Here is a 14,551-nt window from a genome sequence, read left to right as displayed (position 1 = left end):
GTGTTTAGAGAACACATATCTGTCAAAACAAAGCAAAAGCTGATCTTCTATAAGGTTTTGAGTGGCATTGAGTCCAGGAACTGAAACACTGAGAACCAAGAGTGTTTAGGGATTGGTTGACCTTTAGCTGTGGAAGCTTGGCAATTGGACTGTGCTTGCTGCTTCTAGGCTACTTTCAGAAGAGTGGAGCTATTACCGGTTGGATGGCTTTCAGTAAAGTGGATTTTCACTGATCAGTTTCAATGGCTTTAAAACAGGTGTGGTGGTGACTTGTGTACATCTTGAGACTATGGCCAAAGGACAATTATCCTTTTCCTTTCTTCAATGTGCAGTATAGGAACTTTAACTTCTTAACTGCATGAGAATGAAATAGCTGGGTCAAACAGTATGTGCATTTGATTGACTTTCATAGAGACTTACCAGTTTACACTTTCACCAGCCATAAATGACAGTGCTCATTTCCCCACAGCATAGTGTGTCATCAAGTTTTGTTAACCTGATAAAGTACATTCTTGAAGTTTTAAGTTTTCTGTTTTTAGAATGAAAGTTGAGAAACTTTGTATATTATTAAAAGCTATTACTTTAAGTTTTTGCTCTCATCTGCCCATCTGCAATTTTTTATGTTGGTTTTATTTATTTTTTATTTATTTTATTTTTTATTTTTTGTCTTTTTCGTGACCGGCACTCAGCGAGTGAGTACACCGGCCATTCCTATACAGGATCCGAACCTGCAGCGGGGCGCCGCGCTCCCAGCGCAGCACTCTCCCGAGTGCGCCACGGGCTTGGCCCCTTTTATGTTGGTTTTAAAAGACTCTATATATTAATTGGCCCTTTACATTAAGAGTTGTAAATATTTTCCCCAGTAAGTTGTCTTTTTTGTTTGTTTATGGTGTTTATTTGGGAGGGGGAAAGGCATATAAAAACATGCTTTGACTCAGTTGGATTGATCAATTTCTTTATTATCGTCTGAGTTTTATATTATAGTTGGAAAGACTTTCTCATTTTGAGATTATAATATTTTTCTATGCTTTCTTTCAGTACTTTTATGGTTTCTTTTTCATTCATTCTTCTGGAATTTATATTGGTATAAGTTTGAGGGAGAAATATAACTTTTTCAGGTAGCTACTTAATTGTCCATACATTATTTCTTGGCTAATATGTTATTTTACCATTAATTTGAATTAACATCTTTGTCCAAATCTAAATGTTTGTGAATATGTTGATTTATTTCTGACTTTCTCCTCTGATCCATTGATTGATATGTTGGCTTTTTCATTTATGATACTACATGCATTTTTCTGCTTAGTTGGGCTTCTTGCTCATTACTGTGGTATTTACATTAAGTGAATATTCTATAATTTACTCAAGAACTCTCTTGCTCTCCACTTAATATTGGAGGAATTTTGGTTACAAATCAACACATTCCTTTCCAAAACTTTACCTCTCTTTATTCCATAGACCACCATTTGTGAGGCTATTATCTCAACCTGCCCTTACCTGTCCATCATTTTATATCTGCTAATGGGTGTTTTCAGCCTCCAGCATCCTACCTTCTCCTTGACAAGTCAACACTGTCTCATCCAAACAACGTTTAAACCTTTAAGTGAGTTGAGGCTGACAAAAATCCTTCAAAAATCAGGTATTTGCCATAAAATGGTAAAGAAAATCTGCTAAATCTTTTAAATTTTCAATTGAATTTATGGCACATAAAACTTAAGGAGAAATATTATACTCAGTTCCAAGAGCTGGTTGAAAAGAGCTTATTATGTGATTTCATTTTCCTAAGTACTTGCACTAAAATCAGTTATTTTTTGTGAGTGATTCAGAAACATTGAATATCATGGTGGCAAATTTGTAAGTGTGTGTATGTAGGTATGTGTAAGAGTATGTGGGTATGTGAATGTGTGTGTGTGTGTGTGTGTGTGTGTGTGTGTGTGTGTTTTCCGAAGAGGATAATGCCAACACGTATGTGCTTCCCAGGGCTGTTATAATTTTTATTTATAGTGCAAGCAATACCATTGATTTATATTGACTGAGTGAAAAGAGTGTTATTAGCTGTTCCTTTCCATGGTCACTGAACAGTAGTTCCATCTCTGAATCAAATTTCTTTTTCCTGGGCCTCAATTTGTTTCACTGCTTGAGTATGGTCACATCTGGAGCCAGATAGTTTAAGTCTATCTGTACAAATTTCAGAAGAAATCTTCCTCTATGGTATTAGGTGGTCTCTCAAGTACACTTTAAAATACAATGGCTAGCTAACACTTTTATGCAGGATTATTTGTTACTGAAGCAAAATTAAGATTATTTGTTACTTGAGCCCCAAAGTCCTCACTGGCTAAAAAAGCATTACTCTTCTTGTACTGGGATGAACAGGAAACACTGGCCACAGATGGTGAAGTTACTTACCCAAGAACATATGGCAAGTCACTGGTGAGAAAGAGAAATGATGGGTCAGTAAGACAAAGGTCATCATTCTAGTGAAAAGTCTTATGGTGCCTGAGGTGATTGTTATGAATCATAGGGTAGATCTGGTAGACTCCAGCAAGCACAATTGCATATGGCTGTCTAAATTACTTCACGCTATACAATAAAAAAAAGAGAAGAATAAAAAACAAAGAGTGGCTGGTTAGATAAAGGTCTCCCACTTTGTTTCTGCTTCACGCAAGTATCATCATTCTCACTAAACACTGAAAAAAACTCAACACCTTATTTTTTTAAAATTTATTATTTTTTTATTGTACATATTTATGTAGTAGAGTTTGTTGTTTTGATACCTGCATATATTGTATAATGATCTAATGAGAAGAGTTAGCATGTCTATCACCTAAACATTTATCGACGACTTCTTTACTCCCAAGAATGTGCTATATTCTCCTTCCTTCCAAAGGGTTGATCGATGAAGGAGAGCAGTCGAGTGGTATGTAGATCTGGAAAACACTTGTAGACGCTACATGGAAGTTTTCAAGTCATCACAGCCAATCTTTTTATGATATGAAACCATCATTTCTAGGATAGTCAGTGATATCTCAAACTGAAGACTCTCCTTAAATTTCATGAAATTGGCAAAACTCATCTTGGAGAAATACAACATAAAGGTGATTGAATAAGGGAAACTTAATTGTTTTTTGGGGGGAGAGGAGGGAATAAAGCAGATCCTAACAGAGCTGCTGTAAAACCGCGTGTTTTTCACCATCACAGAGAAAACCCCAGTCTGACGTGAGATCCTTTATGATTCAACTTCTGAGGCTAGGATATGAAGTTGGATTGTATCTGGCAGCTTCCACCTGGAACAAAGTTAACAAAGTTAAGGTGAGAGCTTGTCCTCTTAGGGACTCTCTAGAACAAACATTACTTTTCCCCTAAAGGGTTGAAAATACAGGTGTAACTCAGGACCTAGGCTGAACCAGTTATCCCTGGCAGTGTTTTATCAAAGTATAGTGGCTGTCTTAGTCTGTTTTGTGTTGCTGTAACAGAATACCTGAAGCTGGGTAATTTATAAAGAAAAAGAGTTTTAATTGGCTCATGATTCTGGTGGCTGGAAAGTCCAAAATTGGGCAGCTGCATCTGGTGAAGTCTTCAAGCTGCTTCAAATCCTGGCAGAAAGGGGAGGAGGGGAGGATGTGCAAAGAGATCACATGGAAAGAGAGGATGAGAGACAGAATCGAGGAAGCCGGAGTCTTTTTAGCAATCTGCTATCACGGGAACTAATCCATTCCTGTGAGATTGCAGAGTCACTCACCCCTGCGGAGGCCACTAATCTATTCCTGAGGGTTCTGCCCCCAGGACCAAACACCTCCCACCCATTCACTCACCTACCAACCCGGCAACGCTAGGATTAAACTTCAACGTGAGTTGTGGCAGGAACAAGCCCCATCCAAACCATAGTGGTGGCCTTTCTAAGAATGCATAATTCCAATTTTCATCCCCAGAATCTGATTTGGTAGTTCTGGGCTGAGGTTTGGTAATCTTTATCTTAACAAGTACCTCAGGTGATTCCAGTGAGGCTAAAGTTCCGTTCTATATAAACACAGGCAAGCATGGAACAAGCTGGCAAGGGGGGGATTCATTTGGTCTAATATTTTTTTAAAAAAATCTAGTTGAGATTTGATGAGAGTGCACTTAAAATTCCTAGAGGAATTTTTTCATAGAGGAATTGGAGGGGGCTACTGAATGGTCCACCTTAAGACCAAAAAGGGCAAAAGTACAGAACGAAGGCCAAACAATGATTTCATTATACAAATGAAATGGGAAAACGCAGTGAAATTCCATCCATCCCTGAGGACTGACTCCATTTAGAGGTTAGAAGAGCAGCCCGGAGTGATCTCACACTTGCGGGCTCTAAAACCGTCACTCCGGAGCAATCGTAGAAGGGTTACCACTAAGGATGAAAGGATCAGCACATAAAGTTTTGCACTTTAACTACCCTTCTGTTGGCTACATAAGGAATAAAATAGATAATTGATCCAGATGGCCCACCCCCTGGTGAATAGGGAGCAAGGGGTATCTAAATAGGTGAGTGCAATTAGCAACAGAAACCAAATAAGAGCATCAGTAAAGAGTTTCAGTTCAGTTTTAGAGGCAGACTGTTAAGTACATTAGGTGATGTCACAGAATATTCTTGATAAAGAAGATATTGGAAAAAACTGGCTCAGAAGGGTTCTAAATGTAATAAAGAATGATTCCTTCCATTTTCATGGTCCACTGCAGTTTACAGAGACTTTCCACATTAAAACAGGCTTCATGGTACCCAGATTACTGATGAGCAAACTGAGTTGCATCAAGGTGAAATGACACCCAGCTAATGATTGTTGGAGCCTCTCATGTGACTAGCTCAATGGCTCATTGAGACACTTCAGCTCTATTCATGTTTATGGAGGACTTTCCCCACGGAAGCAAAGTGTGAGGGGTAATAAGGCAGTGCTTTACCTCTGACAGTCAGGAGTTGCAGTCTGATAGGGTCACACAGGGTGAGGGAGCTTCATTACTCCTTTACGTGCCTTAATTGTTCTGCAGCCTTCAGCAAGTCTGTAATGAATGCACTGAAAAAAGAGCAGATTTTGCAATTAACTTAAAATTTTAATCATTCAAAATAAATCACAGCCATAAATTAGACAAGATACCTGTGAAAACAAACATTTATTAAAGCAGGGAACTCCCATTGTGTTGGTTCGCTTTATAGGATGGCCACACGGAATTGTTGTAATAGCCAACAAACCATTGTTGGATGAGCAATATGTTGCTAATTACTCATGGAAACAGATTTTTTGAGCAAGAGTGGTGCATTTTAATTGCCTCTTAGTAAGATGCTTTGTCTTTTTCTCCTCCCACCTAAGTCCCACCAGCACTTACTCCAGTGCTAGCCTGAGTTGTAATAGATTCGTAATAGACACATTTATGTACTACTAACAACAAAGATAAATTATGTTTGAAAGTGCTTTCCCTGCATTTCATCTCCATGACAACTCTGGGGGATAGGCAGGACAAGTGTTATTATCTCTTATTTCACTGGTGATGAAACCAAGGCAAGGTAAAGTCAAGAGAGATTTTCCAAAGTTTCCTGGGTGAATCAAGACTCAAGCTTATTTTATTTGATGACATCCTGTTCTGTGTATAATACACCACTCTGTGCTACAAGATGAAACTCACCTAAGGACATGGCCACTTGTATGTTTTTAACCTCTCTGAGACACAGTTTACTCATCTTTAAAGTGGCAAATAATAGTAGCTATTTCTATCTACAAAGTTTTGGTGAGGATTTATTGAGATAATGCGTGAGGAGTAGCTTTGAAATTTTTACAGTCTGTTCCTCACATGGAAAATCAAATGGGCTTCAGTAGGTCTATAAAATCTGTACCTTTATACAAAATTTGGTGCTTACTTGCAAGTCATGCATTTTTCTGGGGAGAGTGCTGAAAATTTTATAAGGATTTCAAAGCTTTCTGTGATTTAAAAAAAGAACAAAAATTATGCAGAACATGCAAGGCACTGGTGTTATTTATACATAATGCCTTTTCTGATATTATAGTATATCCCTTTCAGAAAATGTAAGCAACACCAAAAAGCCTAAAGACAAAAATAGTAGGCATCTAAAAACATGCCATTTAGAGAGAACCCATATGACTGTTACAATTTTGGCTGATATCACATTGCAACTTTTGTTAATAAATAAAAAAATGTTTCAGGGACAGCACAAATATGTTTTATATGTTATGTATATAGTTTATTTGCCTATATATTCATAGGATGGGGATCATTCTTAATATGTAAACACTTACTTAATCGTGTAATATTTCTTTACATGATGTTTAACACCTGCCATGAACTCTCTATATGGCTCCTTCATAATTTCTACACCTAATAATCTATTATACCCTCAGATTGTTTCCATTTTTGTTATTTTTACCAATATTATAATATATATGATTTTACATGTAATTATACTACATATTCATGAATTTTATATATTTTATAAAACCAACATGTAGGTTGGTTTTAACTATTATTATTCGAACAATGTCAACTATTAAGTTTTTATTCTCCCAGATGTACTTCAGCTTTTCATCGCCATGTTTCCAAAAATATTACTGGGATTTAAGCAAAATTAATTATGCCTATTAATTATCTGGGGGAAAATTTTTCATCGTTGTGTTTTTTTCTGAGAATATGGTTTGTTTCTTCTTTTATCCAAGTCTTCTTTTTTATCCCCTAGTTAAATTTTGTAATTTTCTTTGTGACTTCTAATAACTTGCATCTTTCTTTACAATATTTATAGATTGTCATTTGCCTTTAGTTTTTGTTTCTTTTTTTAAAAAAGATGACCGGTAAGGGGATCTTAAGCCTTGACTTGGTGTTGTCAGCACCACGCTCTCCCAGATGAGGTAACTGGCTTTTTTCTCTAGTGATTCTGTTTTAAATTTACCTTAAGTTATTAAAGTGTTCATATCTATGCTTAGAAACTATCAACATAAAAAATAAAGCACTAAATACTGATTAGCTTCTATGTAAAATGAGGACAGTAGTAATCTTTTGTTTCCATATAATACCCAGATCTGCTTTTCAGATTTTGTTGGTGTCATCTGTGATTTTTAGAGTGGGGTTATTATTTTTAATAAGTCTTCTCATGTTATTTTATAGTGCTTTTCTCTCTGTAAGTTGAACAATATCCTAAACAAATATACTGAGGGATGATTGTGTGCCTTCTAAAAGCATCTTTCATGTACCTTCACACGTAAATGACAAATTTGGGGGACAGAGGATTCTTGGATAGCATCTTTTCCTTCCAAAACTGGGTGGATGTGGTTTCATTGTAGGATGACCTTTGAGAAATCTGAAACACTTTTGTATACATGTCAGAATAAAAAAAAAACATTCTGAATGCTGATCAAATTCTTTTTCTAAACTAAAAATTAAAAAAACATAATTATTGTCATTTCCATTGTTTTTCCTGGAATATACATGGGTGTTTTGATCCACCAGTCACCAGTTCAGGTCGACCTGCAGGTGTGTCCACTCTGTGGAATTAGGGGGCAGTCACCACTATCTGAAGCAGTGGTGACAGGGGACTTCTTGGTGGCAGAATGTGATGGGACAGACCACTTCTCTGGGAGCGAGGACACCAGATTTCAATTTTAACTTTGTCAGCAAATGCTGTGTGAGTCACTGAGCCCCAAGTGCTCGTCTGTGAATGAGCTGAAGGGATGCTGAAGTAGTGATTCTCTGGAGTCCCAGAACTGACAAAGCCACTCAACCCAAAAGGTAAACCAATTTGCTGTATTAGCATTAAAATTAATTTTAATCGAGCTGTCTCTGTTTTGAGTTTAAAAAAAAAAACTTTATGACAAAAAAGTACTAAAATTAAATAGGTACTTTTTATATTTTGAAAGGCAGAATAATCTTCCCTTCCCCGACAGCCAAAAAATGTCCACATTCTAATCCCAGAACCTGTGGATATATTACCTTACATGGCAAAGGAGAATAAAGGTTGCAGATGGAATTAAGGCTGCTAATCAGCTGACTTTAAGAGATAGTGTGTATCAGCCTATTTTCCATAGTGCATAGTAGAATGCCTGAAACTAGGTAATTTATAAAGAAATGAAGTTTATTATTTTTTACAGTTTTGAAGGCTGGGAAGTGAAAGGTCCAGGGCACATCCGCTTAGGGCCTTCTTGATGGAGACTCCTCATAGGGTCCCATGGGGATGCAGAGTATCACTTGGCAAGAATGGTGAGAGCATTTTCACGAGTTCTCCTTATGAAGCCACCAGTCTACACCCACAATAACCCATCAAACCATTAACCCATTATTCCATGAATGGAGTCATCCATTCATGACAGCATAGTCCTTGTGATTCGGTCATCCTCTAAAGGCCTCACCTTTCAACACTGCCACACTGGGGGAAATCTTCCACATGAGCTTTGGAAGGGACATTCAACCCATATCAGGGAGATTATCCTGCTCAGTGTAGCGTAATCACAAGGGTCCTTAAAAGTGGAAGAGACAGGCAGGGGAGATCAGAATGATGTGAGGTGAGAAAAACTTGGCCATCATTGCTGGCTGTGAACATGGTAGAAGGGGCCCCAAACCGAGGAGTGTGAGCAGCCTCTGGAAGATGAAAAAGGGCAAGGATACAGGTTTTCCTCTGGAGTCTCCAGAAGGAACATACCCTGCTGATACCTTGATTTTAGCCTAGAGAGACCCATTTCACACTGCTGACTTTAAAAATTATAAGATAATAAATTTGTGGTGCTTGGCGTGACTAGGTTTGTGGTAATTTGTTGCAGTAATAACAGGAAATGGATGCACATATATTATTACTTTCTTCATGGAAAAATCTTCATGTCGCAGAAACTCTGTCGCCCCTCCCCCATACCTTGCCCCATGTACCTTTCATCTGGCTGTTCACCTATATCCTTTATAATATTCTTTATAATAACCTGGTAAATGTAAATAGCATGGTACCCTAAGTTCTGTGAGCCGTCCTAACAAACTATAGAACCTGAGGATGGGTCATGGGAACAGCTGATTTACAGCTGGTCGGTCAGAGGCACAGGTCACAACCTGGGACTTTTGACTGGCATCTGAAGTGTGGGCAATCTTGTGGAACTGAGTCCTCAGCCTGTGAGATCTGACACTCTCTCCAGGTACATAGTTTCAGAATTAAATTATTAGACACCCAGTTGGTGTCTCCTGAAGAATTGCTCGCTTGGGGAAACTCCCACACATATGGTGTCAGAAGTGCTGTGTAAGAGGGTAGAGAAACAAAATGTGTTTTTCTCAGAATAGTGTAATAACAGAATGAGAATGTCTACTCAACCAGAAGAAAAAATAATGCTATTTTACACTTAAAAGACATTTACAGTGACTATTAGAGAAGAAGTGGATCATGAAAAATGTTCAGTGATGTTGTTTTTAGCATGACTTTCACTGGTGCACTGTGGACATCCAAGAGCCCTGTGTGTGGCTTCTGCATTTCCAGGAGAGTATCTAGAAGCTTTAGAAACAAATGCCAACAGGAATGAAGAAGAGACCAGGGGCTCTGACTATGAAACAGACCCCACTCTTGTGGAGGTATAATCTTAATAGATCTCATTTGCTAAGGTAAATATCGATTCTCTGATTCTTGAGACTCAAGAGAGAGGATTCCTGGTACTGGGGATAAGTTAAGGGTTAGAGAATTGGGAGATCCAAGTCCCAGGCCTGGCTCTGCTAGTAGCCGAGCTGTCTGAACCCCCTTTCCCTCTGATCTGGTAAATGAGAATGGTAAATAAGCCCTGACGCCTCACTTGTAAAAATGTAAAGACATTTGTGACATGACTGAAAATAAGCAGCAGATAATATATATCTACATGGTAAAATGTTGACAGCAATTAATAATAATAATAATAATAATAATAATAATAATAATAGCAGCTAATATTTCCAAGCACTCACTCTGTGCCAGGTTCACTAGATCCTTGAATTCTCACAACCACATTTGATTATGGGATAGTTTCACCGTTATAGAGATGAGGAAACCAAGGCTGCAGAGCTTAGGTCCTGCAGTCACATTAATAGCCTCTGGTTTCAAGCCGTGGTCTTTAGGGTCCCTAAGTCAATAAGCTTGATCGCTCTGCTTTGGTGTCTCAGCTTTAGTGCACTTATTAGGAACATGAATAATTTGGGGTAGAGTGCATGGGTAACCAGGTTCCTAGGATAGAGATTAATAAATAAACAAGAGAATGTTCAAGAGTAAACTGAGAAAGCCAGAATGACCTCCTGGAGGAGGAAGGCATTGAATTACAGGGGTTAGTGGCTCTGAGTTAAGGGACAACATAGCCTGGGTGGGGGTAGGGTAAGGCTGGAACAAGGTGGACAGATGGTCCTGCTGCAGTTCATCACTTAGAGTGACACCAGGCAGTGAGGAAGTCCTAGGCATGTGCATACCTGGATTATTTGAGTATAAAAAAATTCAGAATTTTCCCAAAGTTTTCACAGTCACCATATATTACATGTAGAGAGTAGTATGAAAGAAAATCATAGCGATCTAATACTTTTTCATGCATCTATAATAGGAGATTGAGAATAATCACATGCATTCACTTCATCACAGTGCCTACCAAAGGTAGCAAGGCTTGAATATTGTGGGGATCAGAATTACCTTCATAGTTTTAAAGGGTCTTAAGTTCTTCCTTTGCAAATGAACTTAAATGAAATGTTAAAGCCTATGTCCTTTATTCAGGAAAGGTGGAATTCACTATAAAGCTAAGAAAAGGAAAATAATCTAACTTTTACAGGTATACAGTTCCCTCCTTTGACCTTCTTCCTTCATACTTCAATAGTGGCTGTTTTGAATTTCCTCTTAGAAAAGTTCTTTTTCCTGAGATCTGAGACACTGTTTAGTAGGCACATGAAATTATTAAATTGGGAACCTTTTACATACACTCTTCATTTTTAAATAAAGTAATAAGATTGAGTACAATCAGCTCTGGCTTTGAATAGAGTCCTCTATTGATTAGGTTAATCAAGTCAAGGAAGCTCTAACCTTTAGCTGCTGGATTTTAGAAACCCAACTCTCCAAGTGGTACCTGTAGTGGCAGAATGCTGACTCCCTGAAGGAAAATCTCTCAGTACTTATTGGGTTCACGGTCATAGGATTTGTAGACTTATCTGATATTTATTTGTTCGCCAAATTTTTGACACTGATAGTGGAACAATTTTTAAATCATAAAGACTTTAGTTTAAGGGCAATAGTAAAATCTTGCTATTTAATGTTATAAACATGTGGAGAAAATTAGAGAAAGAAACCTTTGTTAATTTTTATATTCGTGAGATAGGATCAAGCACTTGATGAGTCGTGTCAGATTTCACAGAATGTTACCGTAATTTGCATGACTCAGTTTTATGTGTAGTTTACCCATGTCATGTGATAACGAGCTATTTTATCACTTACGTAAAAGATAAAGTACTACTTTCCTGTAACAGAGTCCAGGCTAGTCAGGCTTCATCCCCAGTTTTGGTGAATTTCCAAAGAAAGGACAGTGACTATTCCTCAACCAGTACCCTCACTTCCTCAGAGAAACTTGTTTTGAAGGAGCTGGGACCTCAATCCTTCCTAGTATGGCATCAATTCCTTCTTTGTCCTGAGCCCTGGGAAAAGCTCATTCTCCAGGCAGTCAAATAAGGGAAATAAGATAAATTTTACTTCCTTTTTGGCATGTAGAACCTTCAACTAAGAGGTACACAAGGCATTATTAAAGGGAATTTAGTGTAAATTTCTCAGCTGACATACAATGTGTATTTACAGCTCAATGTAGGATAATAGTTAAGTGATGAACATGTAGGTATGAAAGCAAATGGTTGTTGTTGTTATGGATGGAATGTGTCCCCCCCAAATTGTTGAAGTCCTAATGCCCCAAACCTGTGAATGTGACTTATTTGGAAATAGGGTCCTTGCAGATGGTAGAGTTAACATGAGGTCATCGGGGTGGATCCTAATCCAATGTGCTTACAAAAAGCACATTTGGACACAGAGACAGACATGCATAAGTGGAAGATGATGTGGAGACACAGGGACAGTGTCATCTATAAGCCTGAGGCTACCAGGAGCTAGGAGGGAGGACAGAATTGGTTCTCTGTCACAGCCCTCAGAGGAAACCAACCCTGCCGCAACCTTCATCTCAAACTTCTAAACTCTAGAACTGTGAGACAGTAAATGTCTGTTGTTTCAGGCACCCAGTGTGCGGTTTAAATGAATACAGCTGTTTAAATCCCAGGTCAGCCACTGGGGTTGCAAAGTGTACCAGTGGTAGTTATCAGTAAGGTGCCTAGTCAAGCAATTGAGTCAGTTGTCTAAAACAGTCTCCCTGGGGGAACTCGACTGCACTGCTGAGTTATTAAATCCCCAAATACTAAGGACTCCATAGGCAAGGTCTAATAGAGGTGAATATCCAAATGTTTGCACTGTGCTAATGCTGATAGGGATGGGTTAACCAGGGCTCGTTTTCTCACTTCATCTCTTCTGAGCCTTCACTCCATTATGGACCATGGTTTCCCCTACATACTTCATTGTGAAATTGAACAGCAACCCCATCACCCCACAAACACATGATATAAACTTGACCTTGCTCTCTAATTTTCCAATAGTATTATGTATTAAAATTGATGGAGTTTGGATGTGTTGTCCCCTCCAAAACTCAAGTGAAAATTTGATCTCCAATGTGGCAGTGTTGGAAACTGATTTAGTCATGGGGGCGGATCCCTCATGAATGGATTAATGCTCTCCCTGGGGAAGGGGGATTAATGAGTGAGTTCTCGCTCTATTAGTTCCTGTGAGAGCTTGTTGTTTATAGGACCCTGGCACCTTCTCTCTCTCTGTCTTGCTTCTTGTTGCCATGTGATCTGCTTGTACCCGCCGGCTGCCTGCCGCTTTCTGCCATGAGTAGAAGCAGCCTGAGGCCCGTGACAGATGCAGCTGTCCCAGAATTGTGAGCCAAATAAATCTCTTTTCCTTATAAATTACCCAGTCTCAGGTATTTCTGTTATAGCAACACAAAATGGACTAATACAAAAATCAACAGATAATTTTACCTTATGGTCTACTTAACAAAAGGACAATATGCTATCCTTATTTACGCTCTATCCAGACAGATTTCTCTTTCATAATATTTTCACAGAAGCTTATGGAAAAGTCTGCTTTGTTGTAAACCGATGGGTTTCGGCCAGTTCTGCTCTTTAATTAAAGAGTTTTCAAGCCTCAATTTTACAGTCGACACGAGCTCAAGGGAACTTGAGGGGAAATTGCCCACCTGCTCTGGTGATTTGCTGAAGTCCTGGCTATTATCCAAGGGAGTGAATTAAGCGCCTGAAATTAAAGAGAAGGATGAAAGAAGGAACAAAAGAAGAAGGAGGGAAGGAAGAAGAGAGAAAGAGAAGAGAGAGGAATAGAGAGAGAGAGAGGAGAAAAGAGAACATTTGAAAGGAAGAAAAGCAGAATGGGAAAAAGAGAAAAGAAGATAGCAAGAGTAAAATTCTAGAGGACACTTGCAGTTTTTTTTTTTTTTTTTTGCATCTGTAATAGGTGTGATATATTAGACCACACTAAACCCATTTTCTTTACAGTGAGACTAAGATTATCCACCATGGTGGATATTTCAGTTTAAAAGTGTGATGAGACCTGATAGCGATACCACGTTAAACACATCTCCTATTGATTCTTTCTAACCTTGCAAAACGAGCTGTGTGCGTTAAGTACCTTTTACTCCAGCCCGGCTGATGGGACCACAGATGTTAACTGCAGGGCTGAATTTCCTTGGAGGTCAGCAGACAGGGCAAGTGGGAGGTGACCGCGGGCGCATCTTCTGGCTAAGGGACTGTTTACCCTCTTTGCCCTCTAATACAGCTTGAGGACAAATGTCTGGACAAGTCTGAATCATGGAGAAATTAAATCGAGACTTCCTGCCTCACTACCCACTGTGTTGCCAGCCACACAAATGCGTGCGGCTCTGTTAAAACAAGGAGTCTCATAAAACAAGAACGTCACTCATGGCTTGTACGGCTGAAGTTATCTCTCTTACAAAGCCTATTTACTATAAGTTATGGTTTTGTTTTAAATGATGAAAACAAATAAATAAACACTGTTACTTACCTACTCATCTCAAATGTCTGCTTTAATGCCTTTGTCCTCATGACACTGTTCTCTCCGTGTGGCTGGAAATGGACAGGGAGCAGGTAGGGACAGAGACATCTGCCATTTCTGTGAACTGCATCGTTGCTATTTTCGGATCTCACGGTCAAGGGAGCTCTGCCTGCATTTTAGGGGGTGGGGGTGGGGGCACATGCTGAAGTGGAAAGAAATCTGCTGATGTTAGTCACCTGGATTGAAACCCCCCTTTACAATCTGCAAAACCTCAACCTAGTGTTTCAGAGGCTCTATTTTCTCACCTGGAAAACGGGGTGATAATATCTGGGGTAAGAATTAGCAGCTAAAATGTGTGCTGTGTGGTATGACCTCACGAAAAGGTGGCTATTGTTTTTTCTTGCTGTCATTACTGCTAATATTATACGAATTTTAATT

At 38.8% G+C, this 14,551-nt stretch overlaps 1 long non-coding RNA gene across 1 annotated transcript; it reads right to left on the bottom strand.

The window, feature by feature from the left end:
- Positions 1-2,754: 2,754 nt before the first annotated feature.
- LOC134363657 (uncharacterized) lies at positions 2,755-14,228 on the bottom strand. Its single transcript, XR_010021766.1, has 3 exons — positions 14,123-14,228; positions 4,927-5,039; positions 2,755-3,284 (listed from the first exon to the last, which is right to left on the bottom strand). It is a non-coding gene; the product is annotated as an uncharacterized LOC134363657 (long non-coding RNA).
- Between the last annotated feature and the right edge of the window lie 323 nt (positions 14,229-14,551).

The sequence above is a fragment of the Cynocephalus volans genome, chromosome 1 (genome assembly GCF_027409185.1).
Source record: "Cynocephalus volans isolate mCynVol1 chromosome 1, mCynVol1.pri, whole genome shotgun sequence".
NCBI lineage: Eukaryota > Metazoa > Chordata > Mammalia > Dermoptera > Cynocephalidae > Cynocephalus > Cynocephalus volans.
Note: the sequence above shows the minus strand (reverse complement) of the source record. Positions and strands in the feature narration are given on the sequence as shown.